Source organism: Dufourea novaeangliae, unplaced genomic scaffold (assembly GCF_001272555.1).
Source record: "Dufourea novaeangliae isolate 0120121106 unplaced genomic scaffold, ASM127255v1 scaffold6, whole genome shotgun sequence".
NCBI lineage: Eukaryota > Metazoa > Arthropoda > Insecta > Hymenoptera > Halictidae > Dufourea > Dufourea novaeangliae.
Window position 1 is genome coordinate 5,002,949 of NW_015373900.1, and position 9,869 is coordinate 5,012,817.

Below are 9,869 nucleotides of genomic sequence, written 5' to 3' on the forward strand. Positions count from 1 at the left end.
TCTCTACTTTCTTCTAAAATAAAGTGAAACTAAGAAGACACAGACCACAACAGTTCAAACGCTGCGAAATCGTTTTAAAGAGGAAACGTGCCGCAAAAGAGTCATTCACCAATTTTTCAGACTGTATCGCAAGTTTCACTATCGAGGGCACAGGGTAAAAAAAATCTGATCAATGCGGCCTTTGGTACAGGGGTTACGTGTACTTTTAACTTAAAAAAAACGTAGACACCTGGAAGATTCCACAATTTTTGTTAAAATGGCATCGTGTTTTGTGAAAAATGGTAATTATGCAATATTTTACGTTATTTTGAAATGGACTGTAGACGACGAAAAAAAATTTCAATAAATTGGCAACTAAAGGTCTTTAAAGAGAAATCTCTCAGCTTTCCAAATCACTTCTGGAATTTTCTATACGATCATGCGTTCGCAAGTTACAGGCGGTCAAAGTGGAAAGTACCTTTTCTCATATGATGACGAATAACTCGGCCAATAAAAACTGTACAACAAAATTAAAAAAACGAAATTAAAGAGAAATGTTTGCTTTTTAAAAGTTTTCCATTGGAATTACCAGAAAAAATTTCATTTGGCCCATGCATCCTCTCAAACTTGACCAACATTTTTTAACATTCGCTTACTGCGCTTCATCTTTTAAAAAAATGGAACAAACTACATAAAAATAATTTTTGAATTTCCGATTCAAAAACTAGAAACTTCGGGCTACAAAATGCTCTGTCAGAATATTTTTTATAGCTATTTTTCGCGAAGATATAGGCATCTGAAAATGACCAATATTTTCGGCAAATTTTAGTGATGCTTTAATTTTGGCGCCCAGTGTATTTAAAAAAAATGAATATATTCATGTTTTAAAAAGTACAGGATGGAAAAATGAAACAAGTATCGGCGGAAGGTGTTGAAACATCTTCAGGCGTTGAAAAAAGATTTCGACAAGTTCTATTGTCTTTCCTTTCGTTGGGAAGATTAAAAATGTTCTAATATTTTATGAAATTGTCTATGTATACAGTTTCTTGCGATTTTCACTTTTCCATGAACATTGCGTTGTTCCATATTTGATAAGTACTCCAGAGAATTTATTATTTCGGTAATGTTTACCCAGAGCAATATCAATTCTTCTATTTTCTTTCTTCAATGTACAAATAGATATATTTTCGATTTTCGATTCGAATAACTCCTACAGTAATAATATCGACACATTTACATACACATTACATACGCAGTGAACACTATTCAATTTTCATGTAACTACACTTTGCAGCTTAGGAAATGAACCATTCATATGTCAAAGTGATTAACATCACAAAAATTAAGCACCAATCAATGGTTTTGGCATTGAAATTTGAAAGAACTGGAAAAGTGGAGTGAGTCACATTGAACTGTGAGCGGCTGAAACCTCTGCAGTATAGATATTACATTAGGAAATCAGTAGAGACAAAGAGGACGTTTCACATCCATCGATTGTATAGAAATTTGCTCGCCCCACTGTTTCACTCGGGACAGGGACGAAGGACTCGGTGTTGCAATAGTCACGCCTCGCACCGGCAGTGCCGCAACAGAGAATTTCCGAGACAAGTAGCGAAATACATAATTATGCTGGCATTAGCGGGAGACATGTTGACAACGTGGAATTATGAATCGATTACGCGTCATGGTATCCAGTGTTCCGAATGATTCTGACGGCATGTGCATTATTGAAAAGCGACGAGTCCTATGATGTATTTAGTATGTCGGGATGTCTGTGGTTCGGTATTAACGGTACGTCTGTAATGCACATTAATTAGGCTCTCTCTCTCTCTCTCTTTCTCCCTCTCCCTCTCCCTCTCCGTCTCTCCGTCTCTCTGTCTCTGTCTCTGTGTCTGTCTCTCTATAGGCATTCGCGGTTAAGTAAAGAAAAAAACGACGATGTGCTCGAAGATTGGAATTTTTTATTATTAAATCAGTGATCACTGTGCCGCGTCTATAGTTACCGTGAATTATGCTGCGCTCGTATCTAACACAATTCTTTCGTTAATTAACACACGGTCCATAACTCGGTCATGAGCACCGGTTTCAATGGGGCGTATTACGATTGCTCCAGTAATTCCGTAAATTTGATTTTTAGCGTGAATTATTGGCCGATACTGATATATGTAATTTGAGTAATGTAGCGAGCAAACTGCGGACTTTTATGCGAATTCTCCGCTTTGTTATTCGAGGGATTTACAGATATAGGAGTTAATCAGGAATTCGATTTTTCTATTATAGATTTTTTGTGCATTGTAGTTCATTTATTTGTACACGTTATACTGTCCTTGTTTTAAAAAAAGAAATTATTCACGAATTACACGTAAAAACGTATTTTCATTGATGATGAAAGAAATAAAACGAAACAGTTGTTTTTATTTAAGAAACTATTAATATAAAAATAAATAGCTTTGTTTATTTAAAACATACAGAGTGTGGACGTTAGACAGTGGTGATTGTACGAGCCAGAACTAAGCGGCTGCCAAAGCCGAGGAAATGGAGAGTTTGGTTTTTTAGAGTTTGTTATGTGGACGAACCTGTGCGTATTTCATCACAGGGAGCCAGTGGGATAAGTTGTCGTGGACAAACCCGAACCTATTTCATCTCAGGGAGCCACTAGGATTGTTAGTATAGGCCTCGTAACTTTTAAGAATTCGGTACACTTCGAGCGGTAAAAATGTGCCTTTGTGGGTTCGCTTCTAGCTGGGAATTTCGATGTTATTCTAGAGTTGAAATGAACAACACTGAATTATAAATATATGAACGTATAAAAGTATATTCAAGATAGTAAAGGTTTTACAAATGGTACTGTAAAATGTAGTTGCGAAAGCTAATTTGAACGTTCTCGGTTTTCACGCACTGAGAAATACGTGGATTTGTTATGCAGAGTTTAGCTTACTTTTAGAAATGCTTGACAAGGACTTTAATACCCGATCTCACTAGCTAGACTTCTGATATGAGTATGATCCGCGGATGAGCTGTACGCGTCACTTTTTATATCCCGAAATCGAGTCTAAAAGTAGTGGGGGACACGCCTGTTCTCAACGGAAACTGTTTTCCAAGAAAATCTGGCCAAGCCATAACACCCCGCGGGTAATTACGTAATCTGGCCGGATGCATTGCAACTCCCGATAGGGTTAAGAGGTCACTAGAGTGTCTTCGTACGTAACAGTTAAAAGCAGTGTTCATTCGATTTCAGGCGTTGCAAAAGGCTTCAGACAACTTGTATTGCCGTCTCCTTCGTCTATAAAATTGAAATGGTTGTAATATTTTACGATATTACTTACAGAGTTGTTAATATTGTTCACATTTCTGTGAATATTTCATTACAGTGTACTTGATAAATACGCGAAAACATTTCTTATTTTCGAAATATTTCCTTCAAATGACGTCCACTTTTCTGTTTTACTTCTTTAATATATAGAAAACAGTAATTTTTATTTTTAATATTCTAAAAACATTTTTTGTAGCGAATATATTAAGTGCTTTGATTAAATACTTTTTGCCAGTAATACGCTTTCTTAATGCAAAATTTTGAACAAGTTACACAGCTTTTGGCGAAGTACATATTATTTAAGGTTCCTTAAGAATTAATCAATCTTTAGTTAGGAATAGTTTTTTATTGAACTCAGTGTTCTAAAAACTCAGTACATGTATAGAAACATTGTTTTCACAGACTCCTTTCGATTATCGTCTGGCTTGTTCTACAAGATTATTGTCCAGGCGTTATTCCTACCATTAGGGCGAGGGGGGCGTGAAACCTGTCAAGCACATACTTGTTGCTCCTTCGCTTTTGTTGTCGAGGCTCGGGCTTCGGGCAAAAAACGAATTTGTAAGGGTCTGAAACATTCCTTCCTATACAATTATTGTCCTGCTGCGGACCCGAGTTCGGGACGATAATCGAGAGGAGACTGTATAGTGTCAAACGATTGAAATAACAGTAATGATAATTATTGAGCTTTTTCACTGTGCCGTCGTGTTGTTACTTTCTACTTACATGAACTATCATTAATAGAAACAAATATAAAACGATTACGTCTTTTTTTTTAATATAACATTAATAACGTAATTACAATAGCTGCTTTATTCGATTAAATCACGTTAAAATACTCATATAATAACTTAGAAATTGACTCTCTGTTTAACAACTGCTTTAACGATTCTTGCGATTTGATCATAAATTGTTCATGTAAACTAGACAAAAATTAGAAAATTGTGTACACTGACGAACAAACTCTGCTTCTGTTAGAGGAAAAATGGCATTAAGGAAAGGCCACCAACTACTTGGTCTCGGGAATTACTGAAATTTATGCCAAATTAACGTTAGATTTAACATTTATTACAGTACTCGAAATAAATTCATCAAGTGGTAAGAGGATTTTCTCCTGCGCCACTTTTTCCCCTAGCGAAAATCGAGTTTGCTCATGAGGGTACACTATTATTTGTAAGTCAATAATATACATTAATGAATATACAATTACAACAAATTTATATTATTAAATAACATAAATTATGAAATAGAGGTAACTTTTATTGACGATTCATAGATTGAGAAGAGTACAAATCATATCATATGATATGAACAATTTTACACTTTTTATCGACGTATTCGGCGTACGTAAACTTGACCCTTTTTCGTGAAATTCTATTTATGAATTTCCTAACAAGATTTCTGGAATTCCAAATTTTCTATAATCTTTATTAGTCCTTCGACAATTTTGTACATGTTTGAGTGTCCCAGAAAAAACTGCACAGTCTCCTTTCTCTTGTCACTTTTTCTAGTCATTTTTTTGGTCAGTAAAGAAATAAAATTGAGTGTAGAACAATGTCAGGAAACCATCGATAACGATGACATCGTTTTCTATTATAATTTAAACTAATAAAAATTTAAATTTATAATTTAATAAACTAATATATATCGAAGTACGAAATAATTTCTGGGGAACGTTAATATGATATGTACTTTTTTATTTTCTTGTTTGGTTAAAACCGTATTCCTAGTATCAACCAAAATATGGTACAACTGATTTCATAACATTCACGCCGTCCGTCCAGCAGATCTTTTGCAGAATATTTCAATAAGGGCTAGCAACCGGTTGCATTAGCGAACAGTGAGAATCTATGCTTAAGGCTGTAACTTCCCGAACACATTATTATTTTCTAATCCTCATGTGTAATTTAAAAAGATTCCGCTGGATTCTAAGTTGTTACACAAATAAACAAAGTGGATAATACATAACATTGATCCCCGTTGTGCGGGAATCCCAACAGTGAGGCTCCCGTAGTGCGTATAGAGAATAAGATTTTCTTCTTCATCTCGGTCGTGAACCTAATTTAAAATAATAAAGAAATAAGACATTCGAGAATGAAATTTTAAGTTTTCATATTATTTACAACATGTCTACGATAACATGTGTTTTGTTCATCGAGGAATTTTAATTGAAAATGAGTTCAGATGCAAACTAAATTTAATAATTAATTGGATCATGAAGGTAATGTAGATTATCAAGCATATAACAGTATACATATACTATTAACAAATTCGCGACCAGTAACGAGAAATCTCGTTTTCATGCTAAATGCGTTGACTACCGAAAACGAGAAATCTCGTTTTCAGGCGCGTGTATAATTTATTTATTATTTCCTAGATAACAGTATTTTACTTTGCATACAAATATTTTTTTTTTGTAATATGGGTTCAATGTATTATCATCAACTGCATTTTCGAATATTATTGGCTTTGTTACACATGATATTTTTTTTGTAAGTATAGCAAATTTTAGTAAAACTTTATCGATCGCCAATGCGTTTAGTAACAGTAATATACAGAGTGTTTCGTTTAACTGGAAACGGTGGAATATCTCACGAAGGATTAAAGTTATCAAAAGAATGTTCAGACAAAAGTTGTTTGGTACAAAGGGGGGCATTACGTGGTATACATAATTTTTCTATAAGCGTAGTAGTGGGGGAGATATCAAAGTCAAGTTAATTTTTTAAAATGGAACCCTGTATTTTTTTATTCATATTATGATAGTGTTTGTTGAGACGTATACAACGAACTGCCACATGATATCATTCCGAGTTGTAAAATATCATAAATTAAATACAATGTAGTCAGATCAACACGGATCGTGTGTCGTCGGTCAGCTGAACTCTACGTGACTGCGCCATCTACTCGTACCAGACCGATTGTTCCGTTTTTAATAAAATATTCCTGGTATGGAAACAACACCAATATTGTAGCAAATATGAGGAGTTAAGCATAAATAATGGATTTTAAATTTCACTTACCATTATCTAACTTGTAGTATCAAGAAGTAATTAATAAGTTTTTACGTCATTTATCCTTCAACATGCACACCATCGTTAAAAATACACGTTTCTATTCTGTTTAAAAATTTTCTTTCGACACGTTTCAACATTTTGTCCGTTATTCTTTCGCATGCGACTATAATCCTGTTTCGTAAATCATCTTAAAATCTTACTAATTTATCACTTCCTACTACAGGGAATGATATCATGTGACAGTTCATTGCATTCGTCTCAACAAACACTATCATAATATAAATAAAAAGATACAGAGTTCCATTTAAAAAAATTAACTTGACTTTGATATCTCCCCCACTACTACACTTATAGAAAAATTATGTATACCACGGAATGTCTGCCTTTGTACCAAACAACTTTTGTACGAACATTTTTTTGATAACTTTAAACCTTCGTGAGATATTCCACCGTTCCCAGTTAAATGAAACACCCTATACATATATTTACGTGTCATGCTCACTAACCAAATATTTTCGAACCCATCCTAGCAGTCATTGAATCTATCTTAAAAAGATGGATTTATTCTTATTCTTAAATTCTGTTTTAAATTATGTAAGATTTAAGTATAAAAATGATTCTTATAATAAAAGAAAAAGAAATCATTGTAAGAAGAAAACCATTTTAAAAATTTCAAACTAGGCAAAGTGTTAATTTCTCATCATAATATTATGGTGTATATATTAATACAAGTATATTAATATATTTATACAAATAAACTGTGTTGAATGCTGGACCAAGAGTGCATCGATAGAACTCTTGCCAGTCGAAGGTCAGTAGTTCAACAACAAACCTAGACTGATCCTTCTTGAACCCTAACGATTGGTTCCCTCTAATTAGCAAGCGATAAAACTAGCAAACACTGTTCTGTTGTCTAACCGAAATCTCTTAGGTTTAGGTGTATGCATTGAGCAGTGGCCATTTTCCCATTGAAATGTTTCAATATAGAACAATTGCTGCAGCATCTGTTATTTTCTACAATTAACCTCATTTTCTATAACCTTTTGCCATTGTTCTAGCAAAAGTTGAATTTCCCATCGATAAAATAGAAGACGGCCACAATGCTAACCTAAAGCGATGGTCATTACTTTTACACATATCTAACACTAATTACTACAATAGGAGCTGGTTTATTGCAGGCCATTTTATTGTAACATAGGAACGCCCTTCGCTCACACGTACTTCTCATACACGTGCGCACACCCCACTCTGTCGCCCAGCAAGAAAGGAACAGAGTACATACGGTGTCGCGTTTAATTCGCATATTTTTTGTCCCAGAAAGTGCGGTATATATAATATTGTTTTAATACAATGTTTCAGTGCTCAATAACTTCCGTGAATAAATTTTTGGTTATCTCTGAAAATAACGGAGATAGTAATGGTGATAATGGTGATCGAACAGTGTGTATATCCTTTTTTTTTTTTTTTTTTTTTTTTAACGTGAGGAAATGCATTACGCACACCCCCGCACCACCCCCGAGGGGGGGGGGCGGGGGGAGGGGGGGACTCGCCCCCCGGGCTGGATGCCCAGGAGGAATACCCACTAAAACCTCACGGTGGCCGGGCTCGGCGCTGTACGGGGAGGTACCGGGATCTCTTTCGAACGCTACCGGTACCTCCCCAGCGCCGGCTCCGTCAAAGGTGTTCATGACGGAGCGCCCTCTCAGGTGGGGGGGGGGAGGCAATAAGCCCCGCCCCCCCCCCCTTTGGACCGCGGGTGCTACAGTCCCGCGGTCTCCGCCTCTCCCTTTTAGTCGCCTCTTACGACAGGCAGGGATTACCGTGGCCGTATTCTCTATTCCCCGGTCCACAGGGATCGACAGTGTGTATATCCAGCCCATCCTAGATGTAGCTACATCGACCAAGTGAACGGGCGATTGGCGGGGAGAGCGCGCGGGTGATTGGAGTTTGCTTAATGCAGTATTCCTCGAAATTTTGCCCTCTACAACCCCGAACGCTGCAATAACCGAGCTTCTACTGTATAAGCAAAACATGACTTTTCAATAGCAAATAACATATTTGATAACTTATATTTACCAAATGCATCGATTACCAGGTTATTTAACAGAATTCTAAGAGTGTCACCACATTTATATCACCGAGAGTATCTATTAGATCTGAAGGGAGGTTCTCTAGTTTTAGTTCCTTTTATTTAATTTTTATCAACATGTGTTTATTGTCGATTAATTTGAGAAGTAATGGTTACTACTCTTTATATGTAGAATAGTTACTATCGAGGAATTCGAGTGTAAGCGGTGTCCTTTTGACAGAGTTATCCCAATGTTCCACCAGCCACAGTCTGGATTCACCGATACTGTATCAGTGTGTCATTTGACCCCCTGATGAAGCTAACTGCAATACTGACAAAACTATAGGATAATTTTTCTTTAAACAGTGTTACCTATATGTATATAAAACATTTTCTATGTTTAGTATATGTGTAAATATATTCTACAGTTGTTTATGCATATTTGCGGATGTTTATGCAAATTTAGAATTTCATGGATTAACTACCCGAAAGTCGACGCAAAGAAAAATTTATTCACCGCGTTAAGGGTTTCAGTGGAATAAAAGTAAAGAGAAAACTCGAGGAAACTTTCTGTAACTTTTTACTATACTGAATATTAGATGATTGTACATTTGATAAGTGCATAGAATGCTCAGTCTAGTCGTTACGTACACGCCTTTAACCCTCATCCGTTCCTCATTTTCCCCACATAATTTGTCCCTCGCTGTCAAAGGAACACAGTGGTAAAAAATTAATGTAATGACAAGATAAGTAATTAAATTTGCAAATTTTTGAAAGTAAAAGTCCCGAAGACTCGGCTAAATTTACCTACACAAGACGGAATAACATCATTCAGTTATAGACGGATATAGTTTAAACGAATATTTTTTGCCAATGATAGTATTACTTCCAAAAGAACATCATTACAAACTCGAAATCCTCAACAGTTACTAAAACCTCACTTCGTTATTATCCTTCGTGACCATGCCCCCGCCTTTCACAGCAGCCGAACAATAACTTCCAACATCAAAGTTGTCTATCGAGCCCGTCGAAACACCAGACGAACAAGCAACGGAACTTTCCGTCAGATCTAATATTGTAACGTCTCTTCCGACTGAAGCGGAACGGTGAGAATGACGACGATAAAAAAAGTCTCGTTATTTCTATTTCAGGCGCCGATGTCTCTGCCGCATCCTACGACGCTGACGTCGATACACGCGTCGCTACCCCATTTCTTACCCTCGCCGGCACTGGCATCACCGGTTGGCTCGCCTTCATCCCAGCCGAACATAGCCGTCAGCAACGCACCGTGTTCTACCCTCTTTGTGGCGAACCTGGGCCAGTTCGTTTCTGAGCACGAACTCAAGGACATCTTCAGCAGGTTAGAGAATATCCCACATGTGAAACGTTCGCGTTGAAAACGCCGTACTCACGCCGCGAACGGTTGCTATTTTATCGACACGACCGTTAGGTGCTGTCTTACTGACACGCCTGGGGCGGGGGGCATTGCTATCGCGCG

The 9,869-nt window shown here is 36.6% G+C and overlaps 1 protein-coding gene across 1 annotated transcript in view; it reads left to right on the plus strand.

The window, feature by feature from the left end:
• The window catches only part of LOC107193469 (protein couch potato-like), a 122,026-nt gene extending 112,430 nt beyond the window's left edge, over positions 1 to 9,596 (plus strand). Inside the window, exon 6 of the mRNA XM_015582916.1 lies at positions 9,523 to 9,596. The gene's annotated coding sequence lies outside the window, so the exon portion shown is untranslated. The remainder of the gene's footprint in view (positions 1 to 9,522) is intronic.
• Positions 9,597 to 9,869: the final 273 nt, after the last annotated feature.